This window comes from Poromitra crassiceps, assembly GCF_964638095.1.
Source record: "Poromitra crassiceps genome assembly, chromosome: 3".
Classification (NCBI taxonomy): domain Eukaryota; kingdom Metazoa; phylum Chordata; class Actinopteri; order Beryciformes; family Melamphaidae; genus Poromitra; species Poromitra crassiceps.
Genome location: NC_139625.1, coordinates 9,957,472 through 9,985,305, shown reverse-complemented (window position 1 = coordinate 9,985,305; position 27,834 = coordinate 9,957,472). Strand labels below are relative to the sequence as shown.

The window sequence follows — 27,834 nt, the reverse complement described above, 5'->3', positions numbered from 1 at the left end:
GGGGAGTGTTTTGAAGAGCTCATTGCCAGGGTGGGTGGGGTTGGCCATGATCTTACGAGATCGCTTCAGTGTTCTAGCTGCATGCAGGTCCTGAAGGGATGGCAGGTTGCATCTGATCACCTTCTCAGCACAGCTGAAAAGGAGCTCACATATAGCTCACGAATAGCCTAAATGTGACTAAGTGTGACTCCCAGAGTCAGAAACAAATAAATGCCTTCAGACAGAGTGACAGACATTTTTATGTATTCTGAAGTCAAGCATATCAGGCTATCTTGGCTCAGTTATTGGGTGTCTATGGGATCAAATAACATAGGCATCTAGGAATTGAGCATAACTAAGCAAGTAAACTGGGTTCCAGGCTTTGTCTGAGGGCCGAGGGGAGGCCTGCCATGTCAGATTTTGAAAACCCCTGAGTTAGAGAAAGAGAAAGGTTTCTTTTAAGGGAGGGGCCAGATTGTCATAATTTGTCATATAAGTGTATTTGGAATGAGCTCAAATGAATATGTTTTTCAGGTTACTTTCACTTAAAAAAACAATTTGATGCATGTTGGCTCTGCGTTCTGGTGTTAAAATGGCAGTGATGGGAATAATACTTAAATCGCTCAGTAAAAATGAGGTGGCTTATTATTATACCAATGTATACCTTTGATACACTGCTGTAAATATCAAAGTGGTCAAAGGTTAGCTGTGGAGTGGAATACGGCCTCTTTGACAGACCGCTATATGAATAATGGATATAAAAGATGAGAAGCACTCTCTCACAGCCAACCACTCGCTCTAAGATACAACATACAGATCATGCAGTATACAAACTATTCTATCTATTATTATCTATCTATATCTATTCTATCATATTAAAGAGATCAAACATACAGATCACACAGTATACATGTGGAGCATGGGCTGGTCACCATGTACAACAACACTGACGAAACACTCAACCAAACAACCTCGATCTATGTAGCAGGAAAAGGAGATCTTTCGTATGTTAAATATTATTGAAACACTATTCAGCTTGATAGGCTCTGTGATTGTTTGAGAACCAAAAAAGTGAATATTGTTCTGCATAAATCCTCAAAATGAGAATCACATTCATGTATTATAGTCCATTCTGCCAAATTATATCTAATTAAATGTAAACTACTCAGATATGATCAGCACAAAACAATCACTAATCTAGAATAATTTATACCTTTTCACAAATACATGTAGCCTATTGTATGTTTTAATATATTTGTGATGACATGATTTATTAATATACGCAGTAGGAATGAATAGCCCATATATGAATTGATATAACAATTTCGTCAAGAGTTGGAGCGATGTGGGTTTATGAAGGCAAGCTGCAGACGATATTTTCTGCTGATATTAAATATCTTTATTGGATTTGACCGTTTTCATAAATAACAAAAATTACTTCTATAAAAAAGTATGCAGTGTTTCAGTTTCAGGAAATTCTCTTTATCATTAGACTCTAACTCCCACTAAATCCATTAGCCTGCTGATTACATTATTTTAGGCTTAGACTTTAAGGCTGAATGACTTACAAAATAACTTAAAATGTGTGTTCAATTACTGGAGTTTTATGAAGCTTTTGGGTGTTCCAATGAATTAAAAATATGTTTATTTACAATAATAGTTTGATTTATTGAATTTTGAAACCTCTAGGGCTAGGCAGTGTGCTTGGCCCTTTAAGAGGGCTGCAGAAACATGAATGAAACGCAGCCATTCATTAAAAAAAAGGGGGGGTGGGCGAGCTAATGGAATTCTTGACGGGGATTGGCCAACACTTTGAATGGCATTGTGGAACAACCAATGACAAAAGACAAGGATGTGTTTGCGCTTGGGGGGAAGTGGACCTTTCCATTGACAAAACGCACAGACAGACAGTGGTGTTTATCTGGGATGTGACAACAACGTGAGGAGAGAAGCTGTTTGATCACTGCCAAGAAACTCCACTCGCCAACGTGAGTCCTGCACTAGTATTTCCGCCTCTATAACACAGCCTAGAGGCGTGTGCTGCTTGGGTCTGTTTTGCTGTGATTAATCACGGAATCAACACTGATTGCAGCGTTGTGATTTGTTACTCGCAGTGAGGGGGAGTTATGGGCAAATGCGCCATTTTATGAGAATGATAGCGTACAGTAGAGTCTTCTGCCGTCCATTTTCCTGCCTGAATCTGTCACTTTTCATAACACTCGTGTTGTTTGCAGCAGGTCTGTGTATCGCCTCAACGCGAGTCTCGCTTTGAGGCTAGTCTGTGTAGCGCGATTCTTTCTCTCTGTGGTCTCTCTCTGGCAAATTTGTGAATGGTTTGCTGAAGCCCCCCATCCGCTCCCCCCTCCTCCTCCAACGAGGATCAAATTTCACTTCATTGAGAAAAACAAGGTGGTCATATAGTCTGGATACATGCAGTTCTCTCTTGTGGAGACCGTAATCTTGCCAAACTATTGAACATCTGTCATAGATGTTACCTTACTTTACGACAGGCGTAGACATAGAACAGTACTTACAGGACAGTGCTACAGTTTTGTTAGCGCATATAGGCTGTGCTATTATTATTCTTTGGCTGTGATAACTAGATAAATATGTAGGCTATCACTCACACGGGTGCTAATGCAGATTAAGAACATTATTGGCTATTATTGCTACATAAACGTCAATGCTGATAGTTTAATGAATAATAATGATTCATATTGTATATTTGTTATACAGTAGGCTATTTGTGAGTAAAATCTGTGACGCTCTGCCCAGAGTGCTCTCATCTGAGAAATGTTCAGATTGAATTTATGAACACACCCATAACTTTTTCTATTCTTAAAAAGAACCGATTAGGCTACCGCTAAAGTAGGCCTACCAGGTTGATAAGCAGTATCAGTAATTAGTAGTAGGCTGTTAAAATCTTATAGCCATATTCATTTTTACATTTACTAGGACCTGTGCTACCACCTAATACAGTAAGCGTACAGCCCTGCTTAAACTAAGACAGTTCACTCTTACCTGGCTGTTAGTGCTGTTTAGATGGTTTTGGTGTGAGTTGCAGAGTTTTGGAGATATCGGCTGTAGGCTATAGAGATATCTGCCTTCTCTCCAATACAATGGAACTGGATGGCACTCGGCTTGTGGTGCTCAAAGCGCCAAAAACACATTTGAAAAACTCAATGTCTCTTTCAGAAATCATGACCCGGTTACTCAAGATAATCCATAGACCTTGTGACCAGTTTTTAGATATTTTGACCGAACTACGTTCCGGCAACCGTTGGAGACATTGCTGTTGAGTTTTTCCAATGTATTTGTTGGGGTGCTTTGAGCACCACAAGCCGAGTGCCATCTAGTAGTAACTACAGCTGTCAGGCTAAATGCGGAGTAAAAAGTGCAATATCTCCCTCTGAAATAAGTAATTTGTATAAAGTCTTGCAAGGCTACTTGCGTAAATGTATTCTCCACTTCGGACTATGGCGTATGAATTATATAACTAAATTAAATAACTAATTTGGATTGATATCGGGCCTAAAAAGGTTGTAAACAGGAAACTATAGAGTTCAGCTGCACTGAATCCCTGGTAAAGCTACAGCAGATTAATCTGCTGTCTGCTACAGACTAGACCAAATCCATTCCTTCACACAGCCAGTTTAACAAGATCAAGTGTTGATTTGAATCAAGCTGGTGAAGACGTCTTGAAGAACTCCTTGCCCTGGCTGTGTTCCTGTCAGAGCTGACTACAGGCCGTGAGAAGCCTCCAGAGGAACATGGGGGTTAGAGGAACACATGAAAGGAAGGCTGTTCAGATGGATGGAGATGACAAGCGGTGTTGATGCCCAGTAGCCTATATAGGGCCGTATGAAATCTGTGTTTTTCTCCCCAAATTCCATTTTCCCAAATTCATTTTTTTTCCTATTTTAATTTTAATTTAGGGGTTAGTATATAGGCTAATATATGCATGTATGTGTATATAATTTTCTGATGACTCTGGTCTATCAGACAGCCTCTTCATGAAAACCAAGTTGTGAGCTCCCACCAGTCGAAAACAGAATCATTTCTCTAGGCCTATTTAACAATTATGAAATCGTTTAGGTTACAGGTCTACTTTTGATTTTGATCATTTGGCCTACTTTGATCAATTTCGGCCAAATTATGGGAGATTCTGCAATATTCCATGTTTTACAGTTGATTCATTTTTTTTTTATCACCAAATGCCATACCAGTACAACCACAGTGTGATCTGCTGGCCACTGATCAGCTCCACTGGAGCAGTTGGGTCAAGGGCGCTTCGGTGGTGGTAATGAGGGAGGGGCAAGTGCTGCCTTTTCACTTTCCCCACCCAGATTTATCCTGCCGGTCCCGGGGATTGAACAGACGACCTCCTGGTCACAAGTTCGCTTCTATAACCGTTGGGCCACCACTGACCCCTACCGATATTCAATATGAGACAAACCTCAGAACAATCACCTTAGAGTACCTCAGGGATGACATATATTTATAGGTTTAACCAGAAATCGCTGCCATTTGGATTCATCAGTGGAAAAGTCTATTGGGTTTTAGTATGGGGATTTCACTTAAATGCATACAATAAGGTCTCTGGTTACCAAACGCGAATTTGGGATCGCGAATTTCGGTTCAGCAGGTTCATCTTCACAAACATTAATCACCTTTATGCCTTTTGAAGCATTTTCTAAAAATCACATAAAAAACGCATTTACGTTCCAAAAGTCATAAAAGTTAATCATGTTTGTGAAGATTATCCTGCTGGACCCAAATCCACGTTCCCATAAACTTGTGTTAACCACAGACCTTATTTTACGCATTTAAGTGAAATCCCCATTCTAAAACCCCATTCACTTTTCCCCTGACGAACCTGGAAGTATACTTCCGGACTCATCCCTGTGGTAGTGAACGTCACTTCCTGCTTTTCTCCCTGTACCAGCGTGTGAAAAATATGAATGATGGTGAACGGAGAGATACCTTACTTTGTTGATCCCATTTGAATTGTGCACACGGGGTACACATGTTAAATTTTGTCAATTTAAAAGGTAACTCTGCATGTCAAGAAAGTCGCAGTTTGTCCTGAAACTGAAACGTAAGGTTTAGTTTTGTCAATCAACTACATCTCGTGTCGCACATTATACGTCACACCATCAACAACAATGGACTGGCGGGAGAGACGTCAGTTACGCGACTGGTTGTGCGTAGTCTTTCTGATTTATAACTTATAGTGCCACAGTTTTACCACGGTACGGTGGCGCAGTCGGTAGCGCTGTCGCCTCACAGCTAGAAGGTCCTGAGTTCGATTCTCGCCTGGGACGCTGTGGGCGCTGGGGTTGTGTTCCCCCCCATATCTTCAGTGCCTACTGCCCAGGTGGGTTATCTCGTCGAAAGGGCCTTTCTCTCTGTGTGGAGTTTGCATGTTCTCCCCGTGCTCCCCCAGGGGGTTCCTCCGTACATAACCCCCCCACTAAAAACATGCAGAAGATCGTCATCGTCATCCGACCAGTGACGACAACATCCGAAGTTGGTCCCCGGGGCGCTGGAAAGAAAAAGCGACCACTGCTCCTGGCCTGCCCCCCGGAGGAAAGGACAAAGCCTGGATGGGTTAAATGCAGAGGACAAATTTCACCGGCCACCGTCAGCATGAGTGTGTGTTTGTGGCCTCATGCATGTGTTGGGTGTGTTCGTGTGACAATAAAAGACGGGCTTGTCCGTCTACTAACTGTAACAAACTGCGACATTCTCAACTTGCAGAGTTATCATTTACATTGACAAACATGACGTGTGTTACTCCCGTGGCACAATTCAAACGGGATCAAAAAAGTAGCGTATCTCTCCGTTCACCACCATTCATATATTTCACACACTGGTACAGGGAGAAAAGCAGGAAGTGACGTTTACTTTGGCTCTCTATTGTCTAACCATGGTGCCGACCCCTCTCCCGCCCTCCCACGTCTGCTCTATTACAGAGGGAGTGAGGACTCCTGCATCATGGACGAGTTCTACGACCAGCAAGTCCCTTTCCTGCTGCCACAGAGTGTGAGTTTGAAACCTCTCTCTCCCTCTCTCTCTCTCTCTCTCTCTCTCTCTCTCTCTCCCTCCCTCCCTCTCATGCTCTGTCTCTCCCTCCCTCTCTCTCTCTCTCTCTCTCTCCCTCCCTCCCTCCCTCTCTCTCTCTCTCTCTGTCTCTCTCCCCCCCCCTCTGTCTCATGGTGTCAAATTATTTCATGGATTGAACAAGGATGTGATCTAAGCTGACGCTGCAAGATGGTTTGTTTTCACGTAACCCTCTGGGAACGAGTCGATTGGGAAACCGTTTCAAAGGGCGGGCACATTAAAAAAAAACTTGGCAGGTGATTGGATGAACCATCTGCCTATCACATCGATCACGGGCTCAGTCACACCTAAATCCCGCCCGTAGCCGCATCATAGGATGCTGATTGGTGTGAACCCACTGGTGCTTCAGATTCAAGCCAATAGATTGGAGCGTGGTGAGATGGATTTGTCATGTGACCATGATCTGGCGTGAATCCAGCTTCCTCGCAACGTTACTGTGATCAGGAGCAGCAAGCGAATGGGAAGAGGCAAGGAAACGGGAATCTCTCATCAGAGTTGAGACTGGGACTGGACAAAAATTCAACATTATCGTTTATCGTCTTTCAGTGGAATCACACATACACACATTTCTGCTGTCTAAATTGATTATGGCAAGCAAATATGAATATATGATTTGTTTGACATCACACCTAACATTACCATTCAGTTCAATGAGATGAGCATTCATTTGATTATTTCACGTGATTTTGTATACATCAACCATATGGTGATATAGGCGATATTGATATCAAGAAAAATCATTATTATTATCACGTTGATTTCAACCCTATCGTCCAGCCATGCATCCTTGAAATAAATCCAACTTGATTTCGCACACTCCATTGTGTAGTTTTATTTTTTTTAACTTAATTTTTATTTGGTTTACATCAACACTGTACATCATTGTATTCCTTCGATTACAGTTGTTTACTTTTTCCTTTTCCTTTTCCAGCAGTGTGCTTATTGTACACATTATCATTGTATATACACTCATAGCTTTGTAATGACAATAATCATGAACACCAAACCTGAAAACAAACAAATAAAAAAAAATAAAAAAAATAAACCTCCACTCCAACATATACATATGTCCAGCAGCGCTTCATAGATAGGAAGAGCAAGAGAGAGAGAAGAGAGAAATTTACATCGGGGGAACTAGTGTGTATGTATGTATGTGATATCTATCAAAAATGTGTGAGATAATGGAAATTGGAAATTATACATATGTCCAGCTGGACATATGCATAATTTGCTTAATATATTATACTATTATACTATATTACTATTATACTTATAATTTGCGCTTCATAGATAAGGAGGAGAGCAAGAGAGAGAGAAGAGAGAAATTTACTTTGGGGGAACTAATGATTGTATGTATGTATGTATGTGATATCTATCAGAAATGTGTACGAGAATGGAAATTAGACTAGGGGGTGTACAGCATTGGGTAGTCATTGCATTAATAGAGTCATAACAGGCCCCCATCTTTTAACAAAAATTGGTTTCTGAAGCCTTAGTGTGTACGTGATTTGCTCCATCTGGTAAATATCCCATACTTTTTGGATCCATATATTATATGTGGGGGGATCTGGTTTCAGCCATCTTATAGTAATACACTTTAAGGCTGTAGTTAATAGTATATTTAAAAGATATTTTTTGGCCGTCCCGCCTAGGCCTTCAGGTATTACCCCTAACAGTGCCACTGTGGGGTCTCGCGGTATATCTTGTTGGAAGACCTCTTTTAAGGCGAATACATGTGTGTGATTGGCCATATCGGCTCCACAATTTCGCCAGCATGAGCTGGAAAGTGAAGGACCCATTTTGGCTACAATTTCTGGTGTTCTAAAGAATCTAGTGATTGTTTTCCATTTAAATTCCCTCCATGTGTTTGAATTTGTAGCTAGGTGTGCCTCAGTGCACACCTCCTCCCATGTATCCAGTGACATTTCCTCATCTATTTCTGCCTCCCATCTCCACTTTATCTGTAGGGAATTATGTTGGTTCATAGATAAAAAAATATGTAATATAATTCACCTATAACTTTCTTATCTTCCTTCCCCCTTTGAATCTCTATAAAGTACTGCTCTATGGGGGTAGGTTCCAGGATTTTCACCCATTCTCTGTGTGACATCAGGAAGGTTCTTATCTGCAAATATCTATAAAAATCTGTCCTGGGAAGATTATAGTCACTTCTCAACTGCTCAAATGTCTTGAACTCGTCATCCTTGAACAACTGATACAGATAAGTCAGACCACGATCTGTCCATTTTTTAAAGCCCATATCCAAGTTGTTCGGTATAAAGGTCTTCATAAATCCAATGCTTGTTAGTGATGAGATTAACTTCGGAAGCCCAAAACATGACCGTATTTTCTTCCAGATTTTAAGTGTAGTCTTAGTCCAGACTGCCATGTCTTTAATAGGGAAATCTAGAAACGGTAGGAGTCGTAGGGGCTCTGGGCACATACTTTCTTCGATATTGAGCCAGCGCGTATGTGTACTGTTCTGAATCCACGCTATCAAGGGCTTCATTTGTGCCGCCCAGTAATAATATTTTAAGTTTGGAAGTTTGAGTCCTCCGTTTCATTGTGTAGTTTTGACCTTAACTGTATGTTCATTGACAAAATCTGTTCACGTAATAATTCTGTTTTTCAACTTGTGAATGTTTGTAGAAATCCCACCTCGAGGAGGCGCAGAACAAACCTCTCACCGACAGAAAGAGGAAGTTTGTGGACACAGAGCTCGCTCAGGACACAGAAGGTACAGTAGGGCAGGCTTATTATGGGATGTTGGCCCTTCAAAATGCAATACAGTATAAGAGAAAAGCCCAGTGGCATGTTCAGCAGTTTATGCATAACCATTGGACTCGTTTACTACAGCAGCCTACAGGAAGACTGGTGTCATTGGTTTGCTGATACTGAGATTAAAAATCAGATATTAACGATATGACTGCTGATTAATGATAATGATTAAATGTGATTACATATTTACAGGGTTTTTCTAAACCACACTGGCTGCCAATGGGAAGGCCTTAACCTGCATTGATTCTAATAAGATGTGTTCATCAGATTCTGCACACGCATGCATTAATGTGTTATTCATCTGATTTTCTTCTTTCGATAGAGTTTTAGGGCCATATCTTACGCCCAGTGCAAAGGCAAGGGCAAGGGCAAGGGCAAGCATGATCTTTGCTAGTTTCTAGCACTCAAAATATCTATTTTTCTTTTATGGAAGTTTGAGAACCACTGGGTTACATGGAGTAATACAAAGAATAAGTAGTAGTCTTTTTTCCATTTTGCAGAGCTGTTTCAAGATCTCAGCCAGCTCCAGGAAATATGGATTGCAGAAGGTGAGTACTTCACTGGAGAAACTGAACTCATCTTAGAGCAAAATAAACACTTTAACGCTGTTGCAAAAGAGCTATTGATGATGTGCTGTATGCATTATCAGCATTAGCATTAGTAGCAGGGCTGGGTGATATGGACCAAAAATCATATCTGTATTTTTAGGCTGAATGGTGAAACACAATATTATGTCTGGATTTTCTACAAAGTGGGTGAAATGTTCAGTTGCAAGTCAAGCCACATGTGAGATGTCACAAGCACTTTTATTAAAACAAGACTGTGACCTAGGACTGAGCAATATGGATAAAATCAAATATCACTATATACAGTATATACAGTATATATATATATATATATATATATATATATATATATATATATATATATATATATATATATAATAATTAAATATATTTATTTATTTATTTATTTATTTATTTAATACCAAATACCTCAATATCGATATTGCAACAATATTGTTTGGATGAGTATTGGTGCCTTCACAAAATATTGACACAATGAGATGTTTGATAAATAATCACCAGTCATGTGGATATAATGACTAAATGGGTAAAGGTGAATAATAGAACAGTTAGAACAGTCTGGTAAGTTCAGGAAATGACATCACTTTACTGTAACGCAGCCTTTAAAACCAGGAAAAGACAACACTTATCCAAAATCAAAGACCATATCTAGTCTCATATCACAATATTGATATAATGTCGATGTAATTACTGGGTCTATTTTATTGTTTGGTGTCTTCTTGGTCTTCTTTCTGTGCATAATTAGCAAATAAAAAAAATAAGATGGGGGGGGGGGTATATTAGATCCAAAGAGGAGTATTCCTTTAAGTAAGGATGCATGTTTTGATGAAGTTAAGTTAGAACTTAGAACTTGAATTTAATTGTCTGTTTCCCCTCTTCCAGCCCAGGTTCCTGATGACGAGCAGTTTGTCCCAGACTTCCAGTCTGATAACTGTGAGTAGAGTCCAGCTTCTCCTGTCATGTTCATGGAGGTGCTAACTTGTAAGAGTCCTGCACCAGTGAATCAGAATCAACACACACCACATTGTTTCTGAACACAAGCCGGCTCTGTGTCACCATAACGAGCACATGTGTTTGCCGATGGAACCGCCAAGGGTGCGATCAGGGTGCGTTTTTAGTTTCCTTTGGTTTGAACCATTGGGGAATAGTTCACATTTTTGTATTTGGCTCTGCTTGAAAACTAACTAGTCAGTCACTTGTTTTTTGAGCAGTATTTTGGGTAAAGTTCAATTGCGCCAGCTTAGATTTTGGCGAGAAGAGGACATGTGTGAGTGAAAGTTGATTGATTGATTGATTGATTGATTGTTTATTGATTGATTGCTGATCATTATTGTTATGTGAGGAGGGTGAGCTGATAGCATTGTCTCTTGTACTCTCTGGGAAATAAGCATGGACGGTCATCAGGCAGCTGGAGAGGAACAGGTTGGAAGGGGGGAACAAATCCTCCTATGTTTATTATCAACGAGCGACTGATTATTGATACAAACAACAAGCGTTTTTTTTTTTTGCCTTTACCCGTGTCACATCGGATTCCGGTCCCTGTAACTCCAGCTGGTCATGTAAAGGCTAAACATCAAGCAAGCTAGTGGTGGAACAGCGGCAACTAAATGATAGCAGTTGATACTAAATGATAGCAGTTGATACTAAATGATAGCAATTGATCTGGCCTAGCAGGAAATGAGGCGGTGTGCATTATAAAATGACTTCCTACCAAACTAACTGCACCATAACAACCTCAGATAAGAGAGAGGAGGTGAGACATGATGTTGGTAAGCTCGGTGTTCTATTCAGAAAGTCTCTGTTTATTGCTGCTTGATAGCTGCCTCAACAACAACAACAACAACTGCATACAGAGTTTCCACGGGCATGGAAAACCTGGAGAAGTCATTGCATTTCAATCATCTTGTTTTCCAGGCCTGGAAAAGTAGTGAAATTAGTAAGTGGTCGCCCAATGGTTAGAGAAACGAGCTTGTGGTCGTCGGTTCAATCCCCGGGACTGAATGCCCCTCCCTCATTACCACCACTGAGGTGCCCTTGAGCAAAGGCCCTTAACCCCAACTGCTCCAGTGGAGCTGATCAGTGGCCAGCAGATCAGACTGTGGTTGTACTGGGCAGCTTCCAGGTGTGTGTGTGTGTGTGTGTGTGTGTGTGTGTGTGTGTGTGTGTGTGTGTGTGTGTGTGTGTGTGTGTGTGTGTGTGTGTGTGTGTGTGTGTGTGTGTGTGTGTGTGTGTGTGTGTGTGTGTGTGTGTGTGTGTGTGTGTGTGTGTGTGTGTGTGTGTGTGTGTGTGTGTGTGTGTGTGTGTGTGTGTGTGTGTGTGTGTGTGAGAATGTGAACAGGGCGCTCCTGAAAAAGAGAGCATTGCTCTCAGTGAGACTCCCCCTGTATAAATAAAGGTTAAAAAATATATAAATCATTGACATTGGAAAACATTGAGAAAAATGTTATTTTGTTGTGTGTAATGACATTTTACTGCTTCGTGGATGCTATATTAATAATTTTATGGAAAATTCAGGTTGTGATGCAGTGACCCTAAACTAAAGCACTAAGATCCAATATAAAGAGGTGTGTCTTCTTTGTCCAGTGTAGTAATACTTTCTGGTATTGATTCAGAGTCACTGTCTCACATTACATGCACATTCTGTTAGGGATCCTTGAAAAGTCATGGAAAAGTTTTGAATTTTGAATCATGAAAATGTGTGGGAACTAGGGGTGTCACAATATATCGTCCCACGAAATTTCGCGATAGTAAAACGTCACGATATGTATCGTTGAGATGAAATCTCATATCGCAAAAAAAAAAAATTCAATTTTTTTTTTTTTTTTTCTTTCAAAAATAGACTAAGAAACGTCTTTGTTTGTTGAAGTTCAATGTGTGGAAAGTAGTTCAGTTGAACAAGTCTCTGAAGAGACACATGAGAAGTTATACAGGAGAGAAACCATTCAATTGAGTTTCTGGCAAAACTGTTTACTTGACAGGAAAAACTGGAGATGCATAAAAAATAGACTAAGAAAAGTCTTGTTGTTTGAGTTTGAAGAAAAACTGAAGATGCATAATGAGAATTTATACTACTGATAAACATTTTAGTTCAAAGTAAATCTAAGTGACGGTGTAACTCATTCTATTTCAAGATAAGCCTTATCTCCAATCTCATGTTTTTTCTAGTTGTTATTGTAATAACAATTTCCCACAACAGCATGTTTTGTATCTGTGCATTTCAAATAAAATACTACTTTTCCAGTCATATATTGTTATTCAAGTTTAAAAAAATATTGTTAAAATCGTATCGTATCGTTATCGTGAACCCAGTATCGTGATACGTATCGTATCGTGAACTGAGTGTATCGTGACACCCCTAGTGGGAACCCTGAACAGCGTTCTGTATTGAAGCATTACCAGTAGTGTGTCATCAATCATTGCATTATGCAGATGAGAATCTTGCTAGAGAAAACGATGCTTTTCCAGCTGAGACATGCTGGTGTAGGAGTCTGAGCTGTGAGTGCTGCTAGGCACAGAGAGAGCCAGAGGTCAAAGGGCACAAAGAGCGTTACATGTTTGTTGTTGCTATGCAACACAAAGTTATATAACAACTTGCAAGCTTGATAATTGGCATGAGCAAGCTAACCTGTAGTGACAAAGGAGAATATAGCCGAAAATAACAATGGACAAGATAAGAGAAAGTAAGCAATTGCTGTGTTGATACTGTATATATATCAGCAATCATGTCGCTGTCGCCCGATGTCAGTCATTTTTTAATATATCATATATATATATCATATCGGTCTGATGAGCAAAATAATGGCAATGTTGATATCAGTTATCGTATTGGCCTAAATGTTCATATTGAGAGGAAACAATGCGCTAAATCTACTGTATGATTTATGGGCTTTTCCAAATATTTTGGAAACAAATAATTAGTTGTTCACATTCACAGTGTTTACATGTGTTTTTCAGTATGTACAAACTGTTAGTATCATAGAAACTCGTTTTTATACAAATCATATTGACATCTGTAAATATCGCTTATTGGCCATAACAGCACTGCTAATATCGGTATCGTATCGGCCAAAACCTTCACATCAGTGCATCCCTAGTTCTTGGTGTCACTCACCAGGAAACTAAGAGGCTGGTAACTGAATCTTTCCAGGATTTTTACCCCCCCCCACCCCCCCCACACACACACACACACACACACCCCCACCCGTCCCTGTGACAGTATTTATTTCTTAATTTCTCAGGGCCACCTCTTTAAGAGCTGGTCTCTGATGTGTGTTCATTGGTGTGTACTGCTTTGGTTTCCATTCATTTTGCTGAAAACAAATTGTTCACTGTGTGTGTGTGTGTGTGTGTGTGTACCCGTGTGTGTGCCCGTGTGTGTGTGTGTGTGTTTGCAGTGGTGCTTCATGGGCAGTGTGTCAGCAAAGTGAAGCGAGAACCCAGTCCGTCCAAAGACCTGTCTCACTGCAGAACACCAAACAAGTGCCTTTATACTTACAGGTATGTAAGTGTAAGCATGTATTCATGTTAGACCAATATATGTGGTTAATATCAGCCAGTCAATGTCACCCACCTGTGGTGTATTACATTATGATCAGACTCCGCCCACCTGTGATATATAACATTATGATCAGACTCCACCCACCTGTGATATATAACATTATGATCAGACTCCACCCACCTGTGATATATAACATTATGATCAGACTCCACCCACCTGTGATATATAACATTATGATCAGACTCCACCCACCTGTGATATATAACATTATGATCAGACTCCACCCACCTGTGATATATAACATTATGATCAGACTCCGCCCACCTGTGATATATAAGATTATGGTCAGACTCCACCCACCTGTGATATATAACATTATGATCAGACTCCACCCACATGTGATATATAACATTATGGTCAGACTCCACCCACCTGTGATATATAACATTATGATCAGACTCCACCCACCTGTGATATATAACATTATGATCAGACTCCACCCACATGTGATATATAACATTATGGTCAGACTCCACCCACCTGTGATATATAACATTATGATCAGACTCCACCCACATGTGATATATAACATTATGATCAGACTCCACCCACCTGTGATATATAACATTATGGTCAGACTCCCGTATGGTCAAAATGCTGTTTCAGAGGCCTCTCCACCATGATACTAACATTCTGGGAGAAGAATTAACACAAATTACCACTCCCATCAACCTTTGTTAACCACAGTCCTTATTTTATGCATTTAAGCGAAATCCCCATTCTAAAACCCCATTGTCTTTTCCCCTGAAGATACAACATGCTACTTCTGGACTCATTCCTGCAGTGTGTGTCGAGGGTTAATCACGTTATGCCATGAGCCCAAGACGTCTAATTGGGGAAATCTTCATTGACATTACATTGATGATCTTTTAGACGTTTTGAGGTCATGGCGTAACATAATTAACCCTCAACACACACATTTGAATAAAATAGACAAAACATTATGTAGTTTGGCAAATTGTGTCTTTTTATATAACACGGAGGTGTAGTGTGCATAGAGTGTTATTTCTGCACAACTTCATCTCCTTCACTCTTCTCTACCCGTGTCTGCCTGACAGCAAGCCAGCCGGGATCAAACCAGCGGCTCCAGCCTCCACGTCCACACTACCATGTGGTTCCACCCACCCTGCCGGAGCGCACCCTTTACAGAGGCAGTTGCCACCCTCTGCCCCCCAGCTGACCAATAACTGCCCCCCCAGCCCCTCCCATCACCACACTCTTCCACAGGCCGGCCAAAGCCAGCAGTTTGCGGTGCCCCGCCCCCCGGGCAGATGCCCCAATGGCACCTTCAGCACACAACAAAGGTGAGTTGAGTTGGAATGGAAACCGTCTGGGGTGGGCGGGGCTCAAGGGCCAGGTAATGCTGCATTCATGAACCATGGGAAAGTAGATTCGAGCTACTACTCAAAAGTACCGCCTGCCTTCAGATGGTAAATACGACTTCAAATACCGATTTCTCCAACTTCCTGAAGTCATTTTGTGATCGCATCTCTTAAAATGTCATGGACACAACTTTTGGACTGGATTTTTGGTTCACGGTTGACAATGACATGTTTTCAGTCGAACCCTACACTCTTAGAAAATAAGGTTCATTAGGGTTCTATATAAAACTTAAGGTTCTATATAATTTACCAAATAATCCCATGTCTATAAAAGTTCTACACAATTTCTGTAAGACAACAAAGAACCCTTCAAAGAACCCTTCTTCTTCTTAAGGTGTCGACTGATAGGTGGACCCCAAAGGGTTATATTTTTAAAAAGTGGTTCTATATAGAACCCCGAAATGGTTCTATAATGTTTAAAAAGGGGTGCTATATGGAACCCCAAAATGGTTATATATAGAACATCAAGGGTTTTTTCAAATGAACCATCTGAAATGGTTCTACATAGAACCATTTGAGGGTTCCGAATACGTACCAAGCTATAGCACCCGTAAAGGTTCCATATAGAACCACTTCTTCTAAGAGCGTTAGTGTGAACCTCTTTGCTACCGTTCCTCCCCGTCTCAGGTTTCAGCGGCAGCTGTCGGAGCCCTGCTTGTCGTTCCTGGCTCCAGAGACGGCGTACAGGCGTTCAGCGTGCGCCGGCCGGCCCCTGTACCAGCGCCACCTCTCGGAGCCCCTGGTGCCCCGGCCCGCCCAGGGCTTCAAGCAGGAGCTGCTGGACCCACGCTACCCAGAGCAGGGGGTCCCGTCCCGGCCCCGGACCTCCTCATTCCACCCTCTCCCCATCAAACAAGAGCCACGAGACTTTGGCTTTGACTCAGGTGTTTACATGCTACTACTCCAATGGCACTTACAGATAAAGCAGGGGACTAAGGTCATGTTCACATTACAGGCAAATCTGATTTTCTGATAAAGTCATTAATCATCATTATCTTGATTGGTTTCCCAAATCTGATTTGGGAGTGTGTCCGCACTGCCACAAATCTGATTCTCAAGTCGGATCTGTGTGTCCAGACCTACACAGCCTATCTGCATGGGTTTCTATGGTAACGACGTGGGTATCAGTAAATATGTACGTTGGTTTTCCTGGTACGTGGTTTTCCTGCGCAGAAGCTTTTGATGACGAGTTGTGAGTGACGTTCAAATCAGATTTGGTGGATCTGCGCGTCCGCACTCAAGTCACATCAGTCAAAAGCACATTTGAAGCAGATTGGAAACTACCTCCACATGTGGTTTGGGACAAGTGACACAAATCAGACTTGGAGCGTCCAGACTCATAAAACCAATCTGGATAAAGTCATTAATAGTAAAGTTCACAAATCAGATTTGGCCTCCTAGTCTGAACATGGCCTAAACCCCCAGATTTCTGGCAAAATGGCTGCTGCTTGATTTAAAAAACAACACCAGCAGAGTCCAGCTGGTAGTTTGTTCCAATGCAAACACAACATTGACTGCAAGGCGCTGTTGTAAAAGAAGCAGAAGAGCGTCTCTCTCTTGTCTTCACTATACTCTTTGTCTGCGCTCAGACTGGAAATACCGGACACAGTTACACCGCCATTTCAGTCTCCCCGCATCGATAAAAATGTTATTTCAGAGCCACAATATTGCTGTACGGTTCGTTTGTGGTCAGAACGTGATCCGACCTCCATTCAACCCAACTGCAGGAAGCCTCACACATTTTAAATTAGACCAGCTCCTTTAGCCAGCTGTGCTTTGCGTAATGTCTGAGGACGATCATTCTCTCTCTCTCTCACACACACACACTCGCTCACTCACACACACACACACACACACACACACACACACACACACACACACACACACACACACACACACACGCACGCACACAAAAGCACATGTGCAGCCTGTCATTCATGTGGAGATGAAACCTCAGGTCGCATCTATTCCACACACTCACTACTGAGCCGTGCCAACGCACTCCGACTCCCTGCAGGGATATGAGAAGAATATTCTAGGCTCGGGATATTTTGAGTCAATATACAACTTACAGCCAAAAAAAACAATACAGTCAGTAGAAAGCACAGCCCAGCAAAAAGTCATGAAAATAACCTTCATGAAACAGTGGACGTACCTGACGTACAACGTTGGCCAGCCTATCTTCGACAGTTTGCTTTTTGGCTGGTGTGAAAGCGACCCGAACCAGACGAAAGACAAAACAATGTATCAATCTCACATCTGTACGTACGGCACCAAGGAACCGGACTATCGGGTCTGAAAACGCTGTACGATTATTCTTCTAGCATTTTTGCCTTTTATTAGAGAGTTGAGAGAGTGGAAAGATTGGGGTAGAGAGGGATGACATGCCACGAAGGTCCATTTGAAGCGAGGACGTCACGGTCGCATGGTCGTCGCGGTCACATGGTACACCAATCAGCCAGCAGGACACGCCCCCTCCTAATCTGCTTTTTAGGAAGTCTCGAGTGGGATGCTAGCACCGCTTCTAGCCAGTGTGGATGTGTTTTTCATGGAAGCAAAATTACCTAACTAAATCTTACTATAGAGTACCGCAGGGATGACGGATTTTTGTAGTCAGAAGGTGGAAGTCGCAGACTTCCTGGATCCTACGGGGAAAAGCCAATGGGGTTTTAGAATGGGGATTGAAGCGTTTTCTAAAAATCACGTTAAAAAAATACATTTACGTTTCAAAAGTCATAAAAGTGATTCACGTTTGTGAAGATTATCCTGCTGAACACAAATTATCGCTCCCACAAACGTTTCTTAATCACAGACCTTATTTTATGCATTTAAGTGAAATGCTGTATAGAACCCATTGACACCTCTTGCTCTTTCATCTTACAGACGTTCAAACCTGCCAATCATCAATTGGGAAGTCGCCAGTCTTCTACCAGAATAACAATGATGGTGAGTGTTCCTATTGCCTCTTCATTGTGCCGTGTTGTTGTGTGAGCCAGCAGTTTAAGGGCTCTTCATTGTGCCGTGCTGTTGTGTGAGCCAGCAGTTTAAAGGAACACTCCGCCCATTTTCAACCAGCTTTGTATCATTAGAACATCAGTAGTATATCAGAAAACTGTAAACTGTTTTGAAGTCTGTCATTTAATTTGACAGTTATTGAGTGTTAAAGTGTGGACCAGTGACATCACTGGTCCACACTAACTCAAATGAATAACTCATTAACTCAAATCAACTCTCAATAACTGTCAAACTGAAGTCATTCATCTAGTTTGACAGTTATTGAGAGTTGATTTGAGTTAATGAGTTATTAATTTGAGTTAGTGTGGACCTTAAACACTCAATAACTGTCAAATTAAATGACAGACTTCAAAACCGTTTACAGTTTTCTGATATACTACTGATGTTCTAATGATACAAAGCTGGTTGAAAATGGGCAGAGTGTTCCTTTAAGTAAAGCCAACTCGTTAACATTTCTACCCCAATTTTTCATTTGCTCTGCAGGATTTGTTCATGACGGAGAGCCACACTTGTACTACGACGACACCTGCGTCGTGCCAGAAAGACTTGAAGGTAAAGTTTAGTGCTCGGAAACGAGCTTAATCTGAAATTAAAACAAAATACTATTGGACGTTTACACATTTTAGTGATGACATAGTTTAATCCATGTCTATGAAGCCCAGAGACCCCTCAGCCATTTGTGGAATTGAAAGTAGAGTTTGAGCTTAAAAACTATGTTGGTTTTTGAAGGCTGATATCAATATTATTTGATTGAGGTTGTTGATAACATGCAGATATTCAACAAATGTATGATGGATAATGTTGTAATAAAAATAATTTGCCCGTCCGTTGATTAAAGGCTTTTGCACACCACAAGTCCGTATTTTTCGTCCGAAATTGTTTTTGGAACAGGTTCGATTTTATGCGCTTTTCGCAAATAGCTTTTTGTGTGCTGGGACCCGTCTGTGTTTTCAGATGAGGGATATAAAAAAAACGCATACGAAAACAAACGACGGACTGTGTGTGCATTAACTCATTGAGTGCCATGGACGTCTTTCGACGTCCAATTAAATAGTGACGTAGAGTGCCAAGGACGTCTTTCGACGTCCAATGCGTTTTTTGACGGTGGGATGTCGATCAAAGCCTTCTGCATCTCCTGTACAAATAGTGTAGCTATTGGAGGTCTATAACCTATTTTACAAACCCATTAGGTGGCGACAGTGCTCTCCAGATTAGAGACAGGTCCTGAGAAACAGGAGGAAAAAGCCGTGATCAAAGAGAAACCGATGCATGCTGCAGCCAGAGCCATATAGATTGCTCTGTCTGGAGCTGACGTTGGCTGCGAACAGGAGTCAATCCGCGCACACAACTGAGCTCCTCTGTCTCTGTCTGTCTGTCTGTATAGTTTCTCCACACGATTAGCCACCAGAAAAGCAGCACCCGACGCCAAACCATTCAGCAGTCCGGTTTGGCTCTTCCCTATCGCGCTGGGAGGCACACACAAACGGAGCACTCCGAAAATAGAGTGGGTGCGTGAGGCTGTGTAGTGTGGGGAGGAGTTTGCAGCTGAGGAGGGGAGGGGGGGAGAGGGGGGTGGGGCACGCAGGGCATCGCACAACTACACCATGTCACTACATCAGAAAATATTATCTTCAGACTCAGTGAATGTGCTTGAAATGCTGCATTTCACAAAAGGCGGAATAACTCAGCTTCTAATTTGAAAAGTGTCTTTTTGCTCAAAACAGCCTATCTTCTCCGGCTCATAACTAAAGAACGGAAAATGGGATCAATAAACTTTTTTTTGCTGATGATACAATAGAGCCAGTTCGTTCTTTGTGCGTGTTCGGTGTTTACATAGTAATATCACACAATATTCTGTGGGCCTCGAGAAATCACTGAAAACGCTCTGAAAACTCTGGCACTGGGAGCGTCCGTTCTCCAAAAGTGGCTGGCACTCAATGAGTTAAAGACCTTCTCTCCATGCTGCATGGAGAGAAGTACATCCTAGCAAAGGGAATGGTGCGGTTCTCTGAGAAGGGTCAGACTAACCAGGCTTATCTTCAAGGACAGCCACCTGTAAGCCTCCCCCTCCTGGATGGTGCTTGTGCCTCCCCCTTCCTAGTATCTCCTGATGGTGTTTGCACGGATGTTGTATAAATGGGTCTCAGGAACAATAGGATCTTGCCTGACAGTCATAAACCCTCACGGAAAGCACATGAATACATATCGTGTATAAAAATATGGACATAGCCCATGGCTGACCAATTTGGGGCCCCGCGGGGCAAGTTTGGCCCACGGCCCTGTTTGTTTTGGCCAGCCATGGATTTGACACAAAAAAAAAAAAATCGGGCTTCCAAATTCCAGTTTGTGGTTTTGAAGCATCGAGTTTGGCATTTTGACCGTCGCCATCTTGTTGTCGTGTTTTTTCTTTAGCCAGACAGCTAGCGTGAGGCGCAGCTAGCGTGATCGGCGGGCTGCACGATCACTGGACCAGGCGACCTGTCAATCACGCCCCAAAACATAACAACAATCTTGCTTTATTGTCTATTTTACTCTCAATGAAGAAGACTTGAACCTCGCAATTGAGACCATAAACTCATTGGGAGTGTGTTTACTGAGGTCATAAATGTTTTTGCAGCCATATAGACTGTATAAACGGGTGAGTCAAGTGGGCATTAGAGGAACTGCAGTTTTTGGTACTTCTGCGTTGGCCTAATTTTTTAGAACCGGTGGTTGGGGCTTGATGAAAGCACATGTTGAACTCGTGATAATCCATACGTTGGACTGGTCTAGTTTCTCTCTACACTGTATATAACCTTACTGTTGAGGGGAGTTAGTGACAATGACTGTTGTTAACTAGGCAAAGTGAAGCAGGAGGGTCCGCCTTACCAGCGCCGCGGCTCCCTGCAGCTGTGGCAGTTCCTGCTCACGCTGCTCGACAACCCCGCCAACGGACACATCATCGCCTGGACCGGACGCAACATGGAGTTTAAGCTCATCGAGCCCGAGGAGGTCGGTCATCATCCCAAGCCCATAGGGGTGTTTAGAACTAGCGTTGGGCCTATATATCTTCCTGCCATTATATCCAGACCTAAATAAAAAGTTCAGGTCCAATATTTAGCCATTTAGTCATATCTCTCTGGTTGTTTGCAGGTGGCTCGGCGCTGGGGGATGCAGAAGAACCGACCTGCCATGAACTACGACAAGCTGAGCCGCTCGCTGCGATACTACTACGAGAAGGGCATCATGCAGAAGGTAAAGGCAGGTCACGTTCCAATTCTCATTCCACTTAATCTTATCTATGGACACGTTTATTATTCTTATCTGTATGGGCACATGTGGTATTCTTATCTGTATGGGCACATGTAGTATTCTTATCTGTATGGGCACATGTGGTATTCTTATCTGTATGGGCACATGTAGTGTTCTTATCTGTATGGGCACATGTAGTATTCTTATCTGTATGGGCACATGTAGTATTCTTATCTGTATGGGCACATGTAGTGTTCTTATCTGTATGGGCACATGTAGTATTCTTATCTGTATGGGCACATGTAGTATTCTTATCGGTATGGGCACATGTGGTATTCTTATCTGTATGGGCACATGTAGTATTCTAATCTGTATGGGCACATGTAGTATTCTTATCTGTATGGGCACATGTGGTATTCTTATCTGTATGGGCACATGTAGTATTCTTATCTGTATGGGCACATGTAGTATTCTTATCGGTATGGGCACATGTAGTATTCTTATCTGTATGGGTACATGTAGTATTCTTATCTGTATGGGCACATGTAGTGTTCTTATCTGTATGGGCACATGTAGTATTCTTATCTGTATGGGCACATGTAGTATTCTTATCTGTATGGGCACATGTAGTGTTCTTATCTGTATGGGTACATGTAGTATTCTTATCTGTATGGGCACATGTAGTAATCTTATCTGTATGGGCACATGTAGTATTCTTATCTGTATGGGCACATGTAGTATTCTTATCTGTATGGGCACATGTAGTATTCTTATCTGTATGGGCACATGTAGTATTCTTATCTGTATGGGTACATGTAGTGTTCTTATCTGTATGGGCACATGTAGTATTCTTATCGGTATGGGCACATGTAGTATTCTTATCTGTATGGCCACATGTAGTATTCTTATCTGTATGGGCACATGTAGTATTCTTATCTGTATGGGCACATGTAGTATTCTTATCTGTATGGGCACATGTAGTATTCTTATCTGTATGGGCACATGTAGTATTCTTATCTGTATGGGCACATGTAGTATTCTTAACTGTATGGGCACATGTAGTATTCTTATCGGTATGGGCACATGTAGTATTCTTAACTGTATGGGCACATGTAGTATTCTTATCGGTATGGGCACATGTAGTATTCTTATCTGTATGGCCACATGTAGTATTCTTATCTGTATGGGCACATGTAGTATTCTTATCTGTATGGGCACATGTAGTATTCTTATCGGTATGGGCACATGTAGTATTCTTATCTGTATGGGCACATGTAGTATTCTTATCTGTATGGGCACATGTAGTATTCTTATCTGTATGGCCACATGTAGTATTCTTATCTGTATGGGCACATGTAGTATTCTTATCTGTATGGGCACATGTAGTATTCTTATCTGTATGGGCACATGTAGTAATCTTATCTGTATGGGCACATGTAGTATTCTTATCTGTATGGGCACATGTAGTAATCTTATCTGTATGGGCACATGTAGTATTCTTATCGGTATGGGCACATGTAGTATTCTTATCTGTATGGGCACATGTAGTATTCTTATCTGTATGGGCACATGTAGTATTCTTATCTGTATGGCCACATGTAGTATTCTTAACTGTATGGGCACATGTAGTATTCTTATCTGTATGGGCACATGTAGTATTCTAATCTGTATGGGCACATGTAGTATTCTTATCTGTATGGGCACATGTAGTATTATAATCTGTATGGGCACATGTAGTATTCTTATCTGTATGGGCACATTTATGGTGCAGCAATTTAGCTTTAGGGACTAGTTTGCTGTTATATTGGTGTTTTTTTGCTGTTTGTGATGAGGATTAGGCCGATACGTGGCAGTCAGTGTGGTCTACTTCTGATATGATGCTGATTGATTTATTGTACAATTGTTCAATACTATCCTGGTTCTAACATTTTGATCCGATTCCACACAAGTACACAGTACACACACGCGCACATATATATATATACAGTATATATATATATATATATATATATATATATATATATATATATATATATATATAATGTACATACATGTATATGTACATACATGTGTATGTACATATATGTGTGTGTGTATGTATATATACATACATACACACACACACACACACGCACATATATATACAGTATGTATGTGTATGTGTCTATGTATGTACTGTATATATGTATGTATGTATGTATATACTGTATATACATGTGTATATACATGTGTGTGTGTGTGTGTGTGTGTGTGTATATACAGTATATATATATATATACCGTAAATTCCGGACTATAAGCCGTGGCTTTTTTCCCGTTTTTTGGCCCCTGCGGCTTATATAACGGTGCGGCTTATCTATGGATTTTTTCAGAAAAAAAAAAAAATACAAATAAAATCTCTCTTTTTTAGCACTCTTTCTAACTATAAATCCACTTCTGTTTTAATTTCCTCTCTTGCCCTCTTTTCACCACACCGCGGACACTGTGTGCACTGTAAAAATAAACAACGGTGGTGTTGTGTTATGTTGTTTTGTTTAAATGTTACGGTAATACGGTAAATGGGAGCTTCCTCAAACAGCCATCTCTTTCCCGACAATCCCCTCTGTGCGTGACCACTTACATATGGTAATTACGGTAAGCAAATGGCCACTCGGCCAACAACTCCCTCCCCCGACTACCAGGAGAAAATCACAAACTTCGGCGAATTCACACAAAGGAAGATCAAGGAATATTCACAACAAGACGAGCAGTAGAAGCAACACTCTCACTTACCATGGGGAAGGTACGCAGAAATTCACACGACGCAGCTTTCAAGTTGAAAGCAGTCAATCTCGCATTAAAAGAGGGAAACAGAGCAGCAGCGCGTAACCTGGGCATCGATGAGTCAATGGTGAGGCGTTGGACGGTGCAGCAGGAGGAACTGTCTCAGTGCAAGAAGACCAAAAAGTCCTTCAGAGGTCATAAAAGCAGATGGCCCGAACTTGAAGATTCCCTTGAAGATTGGGTGTTGACCCAGAGAGCAGACGGCCGAGGCGTTTCCACGGTGCAGATCCGACTGAAGGCCAAAACAGTCGCCACCGAAATGAAAATTGAACATTTCAGAGGTGGGCCATCTTGGTGCTTCCGATTCATGAGACGAAAGGGACTGTCCGTCCGGGCGAGAACTACTGAACAACTCCCTCCCGACTACCAGGAGAAAATCACAAACTTCGGCGAATTCACACAAAGGAAGATCACGGAATATTATAGGAGTGTGAAAACATCCACAATCACCAACGGGTTCCAAAACGCTGGACTGCTGCGGGATGAAGAGGATGACGCCGCCACAGCTGGCGCTGAGGGCCGTCAGAGGCTTCAGAGGCTGTTCGATGCCGACAGTGACGAAGAGGAGTTCGTTGGTTTTGAGTGACAATGAAGGAGAGAGGAGAGTGGTTGACGAAGCCACCCTGAACCTGTTCGTTTCCGACACTGAAGATGAGGACTTTGGTGGTTTCAGTACGCAGGAAGAAGAGGAAGACGAGGATTAGTGACTTGACTTCTCTGGTTACAGCCGTTTGCTGCACATATAGCCTATTGTTGTGTGATTTTGTCTGGGGATTAGTGACCTGACTTTTGTTTTGTTTTGTTGAAATGTTAATAAATGGGAGCTTCCCCAAACAGCCATCTCTTTCCCGACATTCCTCTCTGTGCACGAACCCTTTCATATGGTAATTAAACATCAAAACACCCGCGGCTTATAGACCGGTGCGGCTTATATAAGAAAAAAATAGTCAATTTTGGTGCTGCGGCTTATAGACCGGTGCGCCTTATAGTCCGGAATTTACGGTATACTGTATATATATATATATATATATATATATATATACATATATATGTATATATGTATTTTTACCTTTTAACAGCTTCAGTTCAAAATATCTGTATCAACCTTAAAAACATATTGTTCAAACCCTCTTTTGGATCACATCAATAGGTCTATCTAGAATCTAGTGACGCTGCGTTAACATGTTCCTCTCCCCTCTTGATTGGCTTGTGTTGCAGGTGGCTGGGGAAAGGTACGTCTACAAGTTTGTATGCGACCCCGAGGCGCTTTTCTCCATGGCTTTCCCAGACAACCAGAGGCCAAGCCTGAAGGGCGAGCCAGATGCTGTCCTACCAAGCCCCGAAGACGAGGGTCTCCCCAGGCCAAGCTACGACGAGGCGGGGCCTTACCTCTCCGACGGAGGAGAGCAATGCATCCAGGCAATGGGTTTCCCTGACAGCTACCCATACTAACCTCAACAGCTTGGGGGATTGAACTTTTGAACGACACATATTTATCAGGAGGAGCCCAAATTGCTGAGCACTGCTGGAGATCTCCAAAATGTATACCCAGTACCCACATCTGTAAGTGGAGTTGGAGCGGTTAGTTCAAGTAATAATCTGTGACATTTTCACATAATGTCCCTTTGCCACGCACGATCACTGAATGACATAATGCAACGATGATTCAACCTATAGCCAGTTCATGAAAGCTTTTACATTTGCTGTTATAAACGCCCGATTTTTGGCTAGCTCTTGCCTGGGAAAAGTCCCCTGGTGCGCAGGAAGTGGTGCGTTTTACATTTCTGGTTTGGAACCAATAGAAGAAGAACTGGGATAGCAAGAGCGCAATAGCCACCACGGTTGAGCAGGCAAAGAGCTACAGCAAAACAACCGGGAATCTCTGGAACGTGCAGTGCAAAAACACCACAGCAATGAGCGCTTGGCACCAAAGATGGAAACAAAATGAATACATATGAAAGACCTTGAGGACTGCCACTTCAAACGCACTCTGGTAGAAGGATTGGGTTTGATGTTCGGACAAGCACTGAACCTAAACCATCCTCATCACGTCAACTCATCCGTCTGGCCTCCAGCCCGCCCCCAGCAATTTTCAGAAATGACAACAAGAACACGGGCCAATCAGGGACCTGCCTCATAGTTGACAATGTAACCGGCCAATCACGGGCGCCGGTGGCAAAACGGCAATGGTGGCTCCCGAAGCAAAGAGCGGTAACGTTAACATTTTGTAGTGAGTTTACACAGCCGTAAGTGCAGTTATTGCAGAAATAGACCAAAAAATTAAAAATAACAACAATTAAACAAGAACAAGAGTGTGAACCCAACGGAGTTTCACGGCGGAAAATTATGTTTTCTCCGTTCCTCCGAGTGGATTTGGATTTGACTGGACGTGACACTGATTGGCTGAAGGACTGGATTTGGTGACGCCGATTGGCTGAAGGAGTTGTCTGTCAAGGCAAGTTCTCCTACCCACTGAAATCACTGTGGATGGATTGGAGTCAAGACTCATACCCAGAGCGAAGCAGATTGTGCGATCACGTTATCAAGATGGTTTGAACCAGGCTACTGAAGGGGCTCATCCTAACAAGAAGCTACAGCCGTTGCTAGCATGAATGACGGCGTTTCCCCAACCTCTAACCTCAAGGCATGGTCTTTGACCTCACCTGTTATCTCCATTTGTCACAGATGAAATAAGCATGCGTATTAGTCTTTCCTATAGCTCTGCCCTCCATTTATTACCCTTGCAGTCTTTGCTTAAAGGAGAATTTCGGTTTATTTGAACCTGGAGCCCTCTCCTCACATTAATTATGATCTGACGACTCACCCAGTGTTCTCCGGTGCGATTCTGAGCCTCCTAGGCGTTGTTGTGAGCTAAATAGTGTCCAAGCCAGTCTTCGAATGGCAGAACCATCTAAGAATGCGTAACTCGTCCTTGGAAAGGATTTGGAAAAGGGGCAATCGCTTTCAAAAACCTGGCAGGTGATTGGATGAACAATCTGTCTATCACGGGCTGACTTCAACCGCTTAAGATCAGCTTTGATTTGGGCGTGGCAGGTATGCATCTCCTCCAAACGACACGCCTGACATTTTGGACATCGGACATGGACACCATGTCCGATGTCCAAAACTCTGCCCTGGACTCAGAGTTGAACATGTCCCAACTTGAGCAGACATTACGTCAATGGCATTGGTTTCACAAGCTGGTGGAACTGCTCTACTACATTCAAGATTCAAGATTCAAAAGATTTATTGCCATGTCAACAAGTTGATAGGAATTTGTCTTGGTTCACTCTCAGAGACAACAAAAAACATAGCAGCCAGCGACAGGAACATACAGGAACAGTTCTCAGCTACAGCAT

At 42.1% G+C, this 27,834-nt stretch overlaps 1 pseudogene across 1 annotated transcript; it reads left to right on the top strand.

Annotated features, from left to right (window-relative positions):
- The first annotated feature begins 5,976 nt into the window (after positions 1-5,976).
- LOC310772955 (ETS translocation variant 5-like) lies at positions 5,977-25,927 on the top strand (annotated as a pseudogene). The gene is made up of 12 exons: positions 5,977-6,024; positions 8,752-8,839; positions 9,381-9,428; positions 10,350-10,400; positions 13,862-13,964; positions 15,084-15,329; positions 16,035-16,291; positions 18,291-18,359; positions 18,906-18,974; positions 21,262-21,413; positions 21,555-21,662; positions 25,694-25,927. The product of its transcript is annotated as an ETS translocation variant 5-like (transcript).
- The last annotated feature ends 1,907 nt before the right edge of the window (positions 25,928-27,834 follow it).